At 49.8% G+C, this 11,670-nt stretch overlaps 1 protein-coding gene across 2 annotated transcripts in view; it reads right to left on the reverse strand.

Annotated features, from left to right (window-relative positions):
• The window catches only part of LOC114050666 (SNF-related serine/threonine-protein kinase), a 61,913-nt gene extending 50,892 nt beyond the window's left edge, over positions 1 to 11,021 (reverse strand). Inside the window, exon 1 of one of the 2 annotated variants that reach the window (XM_027872525.1) lies at positions 10,972 to 11,021. The gene's annotated coding sequence lies outside the window, so the exon portion shown is untranslated. Of the gene's footprint in view, positions 1 to 4,270; positions 4,422 to 10,971 lie in introns of those variants that run through there. The other variant, XM_027872526.1, reaches the window with a different exon arrangement.
• Positions 11,022 to 11,670: the final 649 nt, after the last annotated feature.

Here is an 11,670-nt window from a genome sequence, read left to right on the forward strand (position 1 = left end):
CCAGACAAGGGGAATGGCATAAATATACACAGACCTGTCTGGCCCAGGCAGAAGGCTCATGTCACTAGTGGAAAGGGGGGGAAAGGTGGGATTTGCAAAGAGACATGCCAGACCGCAGGGGGACCCCCTGTACCAGGAAAATCATAGGTCTGGTTTCCATCCTTAATCTAAAAATAAGTGAAAATCAAGTCTTCATCATGCTTTTGTCCTCAAAAGCTACCTAAACTTTATTATAATACGTTTTATATAATTTCATAATAAAATGTCAGTCAAAAACCATATGAGAAGCAGGTTATTTTTTCAAAGCTGATATATTATTGTCAAAAGTCAAAGGCCTAATTTAATAAACTGTATAACCTTTAGGCAAGAACACAACAGGGACATGGGCATGAGGCTACTTAGGAACTCGGGCTCTACCAGGTTTTCCCAAAACAATACGAAAAGTTCAACCTTCAGGCAACAGTTCTATAACCAGTCAGTTTTCTTTTGTCTCTTTCCAATTCTGTTTGGCCGTTCTCATTTCTCATCCATTAATAGGCATCTTTTTTTCCCATACAGATACCATCAGCTTCTGAAACCTCCTCCTCCCACCTGAATAGATCTACATACAGATACAATAATGCCCAAGACAATCCACCAGAGCATCTTCTGAAAATGACACAATAAAAACTATTTGGATGGCATTATTACTCTCTTTTCTTTTTAAGGAAAATACTTATCTCTTAAAATTTCCTATTTTAGAACCTGAGAAATTTTTTTCTGTAAATTTTAAGCCTTGGCTCTAATGAGGTTTTTGCAGTGCTACTAAATCTTCACAGCAATAACAGTGCTGAAATAAATCTGGTTTGTCATTTCTGACACTTATCTAATCCTGCTTTACTCCCTGAAATCCCATACAAGAAGTTACCTGCCATAGTAATCAGTTAAACAGAAGAAACTCTCTCGATCCTCCTCCTTACGACGTCTGCCTAACTTCCACTGCACTAAGGCATTAAATCCAAGCACTAACTCACTCACATTAAGAACAGACTCTGGAAAATGTACCAAACTGCTTTAATGGACTTATACAGAAAACTACATTTCTTAGGCCAGGGACAAAGCCCAGACCTTCGACTTCACTGGCAAAGAAAAATCCCCAATGAGGAAACGCCTTTTGCCGATGAGAAATGAAGCCAAAGCCAAATGGTCCTATTAAGAGTTTCAAAAGGCATAATTATGACCCATCCTCTCATTTTTTTAGTAAGGTATATTTCTCTAAGAATTACTTGAAGCTATGATGTCATCACGAAAAAGCCAATCTTCATGTGCATAAACAACTCTGATACTCTAAGATTAACTCCTATCAGCATAAATGTAATACAAAAGACAATTATAGAGTAGATAATGCCCAGTAAACAGCTCAGGCTCGCCAACGACCGTCTGTGGTTTTCTTATTTTTTATTATATTATTTTTTTTTTTTTTTTTTGGTTAGGCAATCGAGGTTAAGTGACACGCCCAGGGTCACACAGCTAATAAGTGTTATGTGTCTCAGGCCGTATTTGAACTCGGGTCCTCCTGACTTCAGGGCCAGTGCTCTATCCACCGTGCCGCCTAGCTGCCCCAAACGACCCTCTATAGAACTTCTCAGGATGGGAGTCTACCCATACAAGTTTCACCCTTTCCAAAGCTTCATTTACTTGGCTTTTGCAGATCATAATCTCTCTTCTCCATCTCTTTCTTAAAGAAACACTTCACAGAGTGAGTGAATATAATGATAAAATACAAGGGCTAAAAACAATTAAGATAATTCAATTCACAAGTTTTCCAAGCATCTGCTATACTAGAGCACAGCGTTTGGCACCCAGCGTACAAAGATGGAAACACCACCAAGCCTGACATGTAATGGGGGCAGGCACAAAAGACCTCTACACAAATAACTGAGAGAATAAGCAGGTGTGTTAAATGCAAAGGAAGGTCCAGGGCCAGAAGAAAAGTAAGGAGGGATCTTACAAACCGAAACTGGAAGGGACCCTGAAGATCCCAAGCGGGTCAAGGTCAAAGACCTGGCAAGCAATAGGAGCAATAACAACAGCAGCAATGGCACGCCCCTCCAGAAAGCTAATTTCAAGTCCCCTGCTCTTTCCACTACCCCCAGGCATGACAAGCTCCCACTGGAAGGGTTGAGGGAAGGTTTCATGGAAGACCTACTACCTAACAAGTCCTGCAAGGGGGTTAACAGGCAGAGATGGGGGGAGCAGTGCAGAGAGGGGAAGTTCATCCTCGGATCAGGAATGGCAGAGCCAAGGCATGGGTATGGCAGTGGGCAAGCCAAGGGTGGCCCCACTCCCTCCAGGGTCCGGCAGGGTGTAGCCCGGGCACGCACGTCCCAGGGAAGAGAGCTGTTCCCTTGGGGCAGAGCCCCATATGTTCCCTCCCAGTGCTACCTGGGAGGAGAGTTCTTGGGCCCCCTAAATTCCAGAGTCTCAACCTCTATAGATACAGCCTCAGGTGTACTTCTCTAAGAGCCCCAAGTCCAAGAGTTCAGGCCTCTAGTCTTCTACAGAGAGAAGGGGGAGTTCCTGGGTGTCATAACCAATCCTCCTAGAGAGGGGCTAAAACCACACCAGGGACAGTAAAGAGCCTGGACTTTGCCCTCCCCTACTACTCGGAGTTTCTTGGACAGTTTGTCTAATGGGAAGGCCTAACAATCACAAATATGTTTTCCCTCTGGAGAAGCCCATGCTCTTTGGGTAGTACCATAAGGCTGGATGCCTGTATGGGCCTCTGGTGCAAAAGGGGCGGCTCATCTACTCAGCCACCACAAAAGCGGAGACAGGCTACAGCTCCAAAGCCAGAGGGAGGGCGAGCCTTTTGGGGGGACTTTGACGGAGTCTCCCTTTGGAGAGCACCCACATGCTCGTGAGATTCAACCCTGTGGCCTGACTCGAGGATGAAACCATCTCTGACGGAATCACCTCCTTAGGCTGGGCCTCTAAAAAAATGCATCAGGAACCAGGCCAGTCCATCCGTCCTTTTGGAGCAACGATGTTAAGAACAGCCAATATCAGTGAGGGACGAAGTAAGGATGTATTAACATGAACTATATCTTAAATATAGTTTGAAATTTCCCAAAGGCAGCTCCGAGTATGGACAAAATGAACCAACATGATGTGACTGAGGAGGCTGGCCACTTTCAGACCCAGTCTGTGGAAATCTCAAGTCCAGCGGTCTAAAACAATGAATAATACAGGGCCAGCCTCTAAACCAAGAAGGCCTAGCTAGGGACAGGTGCTTCCTCAGGCCCAGACTGGCTGGGTGATTCTGGGCGACGGAGGTGTTGACTTGCAGTGGTAGAGGGATCCTCCTCAGCCAAACCAGTGAAGTCATGAGTCCACGCCACATCCTAGTTTCTCTGCTTATCACAGTGAACGCAATAAAAACCATGTCAATCAGAAACTACTCAGAAATTCTAACCTGCTAAAGAGGAGGCAGCCATTTGGAATGCTAACCCTTCCCTGAAAATTCAATCCATGACACCGGCATCTCTTCACTATTAAACATACAGGATTTCAGGCTAGTCCTGCACCCTAAGCAATCTGACTTGCACCCAAACAAAACCTCCTCTATCTGCCATCTCCCTCCATTAGCGTGAGCTTTTGCAGAGTACGGCAGCATCCTGCCTTTCTATGTGTAGCCCTGCAAAGGGCTTAGCAAAGTCCTCTGCACGTAAGTACTCAAACGCTTTTTTCATTTGCTCAATATGATAAACTGGACACACATAGAGGTAGAGATCTTTGGGATCAAACCTCCAAAAAATAAATCAGATAAGAACCAAAGAAATCATCCATATGAGAAAAATGATGGCTTAGGGAAAGTACTGAAGTTTCTCCTCATCTCTAGTAGCAGCATATTTAAGCGTTCATAGCTCTGGTAAAGCCCCATTATTGCATCCTTGGCTATTTACACTGTCATGACCTTCACCTTTCCTCCCCTTCTCAGCCCAGCTCCTGAGAAAAAGCTGTCTACACCTGTCATCTCCACTTCCTCTTCTCTCACTCCTTTGTAGTCTGGATTCCAACCTCGTCACTGGACCGAAACTGCTCTCTCCCATGGTCCCAGCAATGTCTGATGGCCACATGTGGTGACCTTTTCTCTGTCCTCCTCCATCTCAGCCCTTGCTGGCCGCTCACTCCTCTTAGAGATGCCTCCCACACTGGCTTCCCCTGTCATTAGTGCCAGACCCTCCGGGTGCTCCCCAGCTCTGGGCTGCTGAGTCGTCGTCTCTCTCACCTGTCATCAACCATCACGAATCCGATGACCATCTCTAGCAGATGCCTTGCATGTCTCCACATCCAGCCCCAGCCTCTGCTCCAGGCTTCCGTTCTGCATCACCAACTGCCTACTGGACATGTCAAACTGCGCGTCCTGGAGACAACTCAAATTCACCATGTCCCAAACAGGACTCCTCATCTCTCCCCTCAACCCTCCTGTTTTCAAGTATCTCCCTGTTTGAATCCATCCTCCATGGAGCTTCCAGAATAAGTGGAATTGTGAAATGCTGAACAAAAAGAACAGAAACCCTCCAGGATGGAGAAGATATGAATATGGGCTCTTCCCACAGGGCCCCTTCTGGCCAGTTCCATGACCCCCTTTGATGCCCCTGCTTCAGATGACGAAAATGTCTTTTCCCCCAAAGCTCACACCAAGGTGTCACCATCCCCAGAACATGAGATTTGAAGTCAGATGGTGTACGTTCCAATCCCGAAGCTGGGTTACCTAAACAAGTTGCTAAATTTCCCTGAGCCTATTTCCCCAAAAATAAAATACAGGACTTTAAATCCTAGGAACCTACAAATGGCAAGGCAGAGAAGGGATTCTTTGTTCCAATGTCTTAACAAGTTTTCACAAAAGCACCTACAGTGATATTTTATCATGACACAGAGGGATCCCTGGATTCTCCCCAGAAAGGCAGCAAAGTAGGTTCATAGGATCAGACTTTAAATTGAAAGGAAGGAAATAAGTGCCTACTATGTGCCAGGCGCTGTGCTGTGCACTTTACAAATATCATCTCATTTGACCCTCATAATAACCTTGAAGGTAAGTGCCATTATCACCCCCATTTTACAGATGAGGAAACAGAGGCAGACGGGTCAAATGACCTGCCCCAAGTCACACAGCTAGGAAGTGTCTGGGGCCAAATTCAAACTCAGATCTCCCTGATTCCAGGCCTGATGCTCTACTGACTGTTCTACCTGGCCAGGGAAAGGACCATATAGTCCAACGCTCTCATTATTCCAATGAAGAAAGTAAGGACCTGTCCAAGGTAGGATCTGAACCCAAACCCACTGACAGACTGGTCCTGGCAGAGGATCAGCCCAGGCTGGTGTGTAAAAGACTCATCACAGGGTGAGGCACAGTCTCTGAGGAAGAGTTTGAAGGATGGGACTTTGGGGACAATCATTTCTGACCAGAGTTTGTCCTCTAATGATGATGCTGACGGTGGGGGAAGGGAGGGAGGAGACACTAAGTCACTGAGTTCTCAGTCCTTACACAAACTTTACCTATTCTCTAAACTGTAAAACCATTAAAAAAAAAAATGTGTTTTTTGATTCCAGAAGAAGCAAATGCAAAGTGAATTATGAATGCAGGTCATCATTCAGATACGGTGTCTGCCCAGGACAGGGAGGGATGGATGGATCTACTCAGTTGGTTTTCCATCTAAATTCAATCAGTCTAGACCAGGAGGGACAAACTACTGCCCAAGGACCCGTTTTTGTACTTCTACAAGTTAAGAATGGTTTTTTGCACTTTTAAGTACAACAAAACTTTATTTCAAAATGTACAAACCATTCCTTAGCTCACTTTGCTATCCTCATCTATGTGGTTTTCCTGTGTGGATGGTTAGGGCAAACTCTTAAGTCAATTTGGATCTAAGTCAGGAAGCTCGAGCTGTTCTAGGGCTGCCTCTGACCGATCCTTCACAAACGCGAACAAACACCGCTGCTCCATGATGGGGCAAACCCCTCTGGTGAGCATCAGGCCACCTGTTTTCACCTCACTTGATATTAACAATCAGAGGGTCACTGAATCTTGCTGGAAGGAAAGCCACTTCTCCCTAAAATAAAGACCTCTCTTCTCAACACCAGCATTCTTCCAGTGGAGCTATGAAGTTTCAAATCCTGTAATCTTTGGAAAAATCAAATGGAGGGTGACCCAAAGAACAACATAGAAATGCATGGAACAATGGAAAACTGAACACAAGTACCAAAGAAAACATTACAGAAATGAATGACTGGAAAAGCTGCTCAGACTATTCGCTGCACCGGCACCCTCAGAAGTTTCAGAGACCAAAAGACAAGCCCCCAGTATGCCAGGTGAAGCCCTGGTGGATGGCTCAGGACACATAGCTAAAGGAGGCAGACAGGCTGAGATGGGCAAGCATCGACCACTGCACCAAACACCCACGTCAAGGAGGTCGCAGGGTACCCAAAGCCCTCTTCATTGATATTTTTTGTCCAAAAACCAAATGTACACACCACTGGAAAGACCGGACAATGGAGAAATTTAAAGAATGGAGCAGCCCATTAGGCTGGGGGTGGGGGGGACCTCTATGGGAGATTCACATAAAGATACGGGAGAAGACGCCCACCACCAAAGAAGACTGCGAACACCAATGGAACTGCAGGACCCTCATCTCACCGATCAACGGGATCCCTTAACAACAACGAGTCACATTTCTATGACACTTAGTCCACAGTATGTTTTCTTCACAACAGCCCTGGGAGTCAGTTTATGGAGTAAGTATCATTGTTCCCACTTTACAGAGAGGGAAACTTACACGCGTAGCAGTCCCCCAGCTGGGACTCAGACACCGGCCCTCCAATAGCCAATCCGATATTATTTCTACTTCAACCCTCAGCTTCCATGTCTTCTACTGCACAGAACCTTTTGGAATTTTACGAACCCTCTTAGAACAAACGAATGTGAGCTAGACTTGTACCTTCTCTAGTCTCTTTCCCTATAATTAAGTATGAAAAATTAGGTGCCGTTTTTCCCATTAAAAGGGTCCACAGAGAAATTTCCAAATTTCCAGCCCACGTTCCTTGGTCTGCCACCAACTTGAACATGGTGGTGCCTTTGTCAAAGGCCTTTCTAGGATCCCAATCTCCTCGAGTATTCCCCGCTGTAACAGTCTAGAAACCCCATCAAAGAATGAGCTGAAGTTAGTCTGGGATGACGGGTTCTGGGTGACCAGCCACAGGCTGGGCACAATCCGAGCTTCCCTCTCTCAGCGCCCGCCAACCACACCATTCCTTTAATAACACATTCTAGAATGCTGCCAGGAAGCTGAGTCCCAACCACCTGTGTATCACCTGAGCAAGAGCAGCTCACTGCAGTTCCAAAATTCTGATTAAAAAAAAGAAGTGAATGCAATCATGAAGAATTAAAATAGGCCAGAAACACATTAAAGATACGGACAGTTCAATCACCCTATTCAATGGATGAGGAAACTGAGGCCTACCACGGTCACGTAACTTGTCAGCAGCAGCCAGTCGACCTCTAGGGCTGTGATTTCACAAACGAAAGCAAAACCTGGCCATTATTTAGATAAGAGCCGCCAGCCTAGCAGGTTATGGACGGTCCCCTCCCGCAAAGAAACGTGCAAAGAAACATGCATCTGATAACTGCAGATGTTGGAAAGACAATAAATGCCAAACGATCACTCCAAACAATCCAGGAAATGGTCACTCAGCAGTCCCACCTGGGACTCCTCAGCTCCTGGGAACTCCCTCTTCCAAAGCAGGGCTGCACCTTGGCTGCCCAGAGAATCAAGAGGTCAAGGGATCTGCCCAGTCACAGAGAGGCCCAACTTGAACCCAGGTCTCGCTGGATCATGTCTCTGGCATCGCCAAGCAGGAGAAAAACTTGAGGGCTAGTTTCTGGACCTGAAGATTTGAAATGGCAGCTACCCTACAGCCCAGAAATTTCCAGGTACCCTCCACACTACAGTAACTCAAAGCTCCTTCCACACAAACCTCTGAGTAGCTATTACAAAAGAGGCTCATCCAAGTGGGAAGGTGTGTTGAACACGGAGTAAACTAATGGGAACAGAATTCAAATCCACGTTCCCTCACTCCAGATCCTCTTGGGTTCCTCCTACTTACTGGAGCAAGTACTTGTAACTTAATAAAAATTTGTAAAGACCTGAGGCCTAATATTTTTCTTTTCATAATGTCTTGGCTAAATATGGTTCTTTTTGGATGACAACCAAAATACTAAGGAAAATACAGTCAGATGAAAAGTCTTTACGTGCCCTCACCTGTTTCTAATTCCTAAAATACTAAAACATGAAAATAATTCAAATAAGAATGCTTTTTTCAGCTTTAGGCTGTTTAATGAGCTCTTAAGATTACAGCAAGCTCTTACATGGAAGAAATCATGTCTTCCTTGTACCATCGAGTGCTTAGAGAATTGTGGGCATTCAATAATACTGCCAACAAATAACCCCCTTTTCTCACTTAGTTTCACTTTTAGTTTTTCTTTGTTTGGGTGAAGAGCTATGATAAACACCTGCAATAAAGTCTCTCAGAGGGGAAATATTTCTTTAAACTGGGTACGAGAAGGCACTTCAATTTTTAAAGTCCACTTGGAAGCCTCTTAAGATTATGAAATTCAATTTGAACCAGTGAGGCCCCTGTATCTCTGGTCTAGGAAAACAGGCACAAAATAATACAATACTATAACAGCCTAACTTTCAGTTCCTGTATTAGACTCTCTTCGATGACTCTTGCAATAGAATTCAGAAGGGGTTTGTTTAGAGTTACTTACTTGTAAAGGACAGGGGCGGACAGTAATTTTCAGAGAAGTAAAGCAGAGCACGGGAAATCTGAGCACGTAAAAAAAATAAAGGGGATTTCGAAGTCAAAGGCCAAAAGTCTTGAAGCAGAGAAAACCTGAAAGCTCCAGATGAAGAAGGTTCAGCACTGAGCTCAGAGGCAGAAATCTAGGCTTCTATTCGCTACACAGCTCCTATGTGTGACCTTGGGAATAGCACTTCTCTCTGGTTTTCACATCTGGGAAATGGGAATGACACCTGGGCACACTGTCCCTGCTTCTCTTGCCCCGGAAATCTGGAGACTCACCCAATTACGCTCCTTGAAATCTTTGGGCAAAAGGTTAAGTACACGGATTTATGATCTTAAAAAAAATTTATTCAACTAGTTATATTAGAGCTTAACAATCTAGTTGCACAGAAATCATAAATTAAAAGGATTTTAGGAATTCACAAGGTGAATTGAGGGGGAAAAGAAACTTGATTTCACTAATAAAGTTTGCAATCTAAGGATTTTTAAATAACTTATTTTATTTCACAGTATCTGTCAAATTTACTTTTTAAAAAAATCAGTCCACAACCTCCTCCTATAATGTTACTGGGCTAAAACTGTTTCAACTGGTTAAATGTGTGAGTCCCAAGCCATGGTCCCAAGACCTGGCCCTGCCACTCACCCAGGGGCCAGGGGCTAAGGGGCAGGGGCCAGAAAGGAACAGGTGAATGCCTCGGACAAGAGCCTTGCAGCCCCCGCATCCATCCCGACCCCCAAGAACCCAAGTGCCCCTCCCTTGCTTCCTCAGCCCCTGCCGGCCTTTCTCTGCAGGGACAACATCCTCGGCTATGTGGGGGGAAACCCTTAAGGCTGACTCTGCTCTGGGGAAGGGACCAGCCTCTCCTGGAGGGCTTCCCAGCCCACTCTGGGAGGGGAGGCAGGATGGGCCCATGGAAGGAGGGTGCAGCCAGCTGGCAGGCACAGCCCCGGAGGGCCCGCAGCGCAGTGCCGTCCCCCTGGGGGCCAGGCGCAGAAACCACTGCCAGGGATGGAGGGATGGAGGGATGGAGGGATGGAGGGATGGAGGGATGGTGGGATGGAGGAATGGATACCGCAATTCCGCAGCACACTCAAGGCTGAACCTGGACAGGGGTTGGGGGGGTGCAGCCGGCAAGGGCACAGCATCCCTGGGCATCCTCAGCCCCTGCTCTGGTCTGACTGGGGGATGGGGAAGGGGGCCCCAGAAGCGCAAGGACCGCAGGGAGGAGGCCGCCGAGCAGGTGACCCCGGCAAAGACGGGGGCAGGAGATCCCGGGGACTGAAGGGCCTGCAGGGGACGGGACGGGGGGGCTCGTAGGTCACTCTGGGCTGGGAAAGGGGGGCCATGAAGGAAACTCCATGAAGGAGGGGGGCAGGGCACCCCAAAGCAAGGTGCGGGTCACTGCGGGGGGGGAGGTGTAGGACAAGCAGGTCAGCCTTGGAGGAGGAGGGTGCAGGTCACCGGGGTTTGGGGGTACGGGTCAGGCCTGGGAGGAGGGAGATGCAGTTTCCCCCAGACAGGGGGCAGGTCCGGGAGGGGGTGCAGTGGGGCTTGAGGGGCAGGTCAGTCCCAGGAGAGGCGCAGGTCTCCCCAGGGTGGGGGGTGCAAATCTCTGGGGTTTGGGGGGGACAGGTCAGTCCTGAGGGGAGGGTGCAGGTCACGGGGGCTTCGGGGGAAAGGTCAGTCTTGGGAAAAGCAGGGTGCGTGTCCTGGGGAGGGGGTGTGGGTCACTGGGAAGTTTAGGGTGACAGGTCAGTTCTGGGGAGAGGTGCAGGTCACTGGAAGGTTTGGGGGGAAGGGTCAGTCCTGGGGAGGGGTGCGGGTCACTGGGGGGGCCAGCCTGGGGAGAGGGTGCGGGACCCTCCAAGGCAGGGGGCGCGGGTCAGCCCCGGGGCTGGGGGGGGTCCGCGGTGCCCCCGCCCGTTCCTCCCCAGACCGGGCCGGGCCGCCCTCGGGGCTTGGGGCTCGGGGTTCGGGGCTCGGGCCCGCTCGCTCCCCCCAGCCCGGGCCGGGGCCAACTTCGCCGGCGGGGCCGGGTGGGCCGGGCCGGGCCGGGCCGAGGTGGGGGGGGGGTCGGCCCGGCGGAGGCCCTCGCACCCCGCGCCCGCCCTGCCGGCCGCCCTTACCTGTCCCGGCGCCCGCAGCGGCCGCGGCTCCAGCGCCTCCAACGGCCCCGACGCCCCGATGCCCGCGCGCCCCGCGCCCGCCCCGAGCATAGCACTGAGCAGGCAGCCGGACGGCCGCGGGAGGGGCCGCCCAGGGGAGGGGGCAGGGGAGGAGGGAGGAGGGCGGGAGGAGGGCTGGAGCGGGGGAGCGGGGGAGGGGGAGCCCGGGGGGGGGGTCCAGGGCCGGCCGGCGCCCCTGCGCCTGCGCCGAGCGCGTGCGTCACTGTGACGTCAGTCCCCGGGCGGGGCCGGGCGATGGGCTCTGAGGCGGGGAGGGGCTGCTGGATGGGAGAGGGCGGGGCTTCTGAAAGCGGAGAGGGCGGGGCCGCTGGAGGGGAATAGATGGAGAGAATGGGCGGGGGAGGGGAGGAGGAGGAGAAGAGGGAGGAGAAGGAAAAAGAGGGCACGGAAGGAGAGAAAAAGGGGAAGAGGAGAAAGAGGGAGGGGAGGGGGGAAAGGGGAAAAGGCCGGCTGTTGTGGGGAGGCTGAGGGCGGGGTTCAGGAGGGAAAGGGAGAGAGGAAGGGGGAGGGGGGACGCAGGGAGGAAGAGGGTGGGGCGGGGCTCGCGCTGGGTGGGGGGCCGGCGGGAGGGGGCCGGCCCGGCGGGGGGGGGGGGCCGGGCTGGGGGGCTGGGCGGGCCCGCTCACCTGCAGCCACCGC

This window comes from Vombatus ursinus, unplaced genomic scaffold (assembly GCF_900497805.2).
Source record: "Vombatus ursinus unplaced genomic scaffold, bare-nosed wombat genome assembly UNPS02014799.1, whole genome shotgun sequence".
NCBI classification, from domain to species: Eukaryota; Metazoa; Chordata; class Mammalia; order Diprotodontia; family Vombatidae; genus Vombatus; species Vombatus ursinus.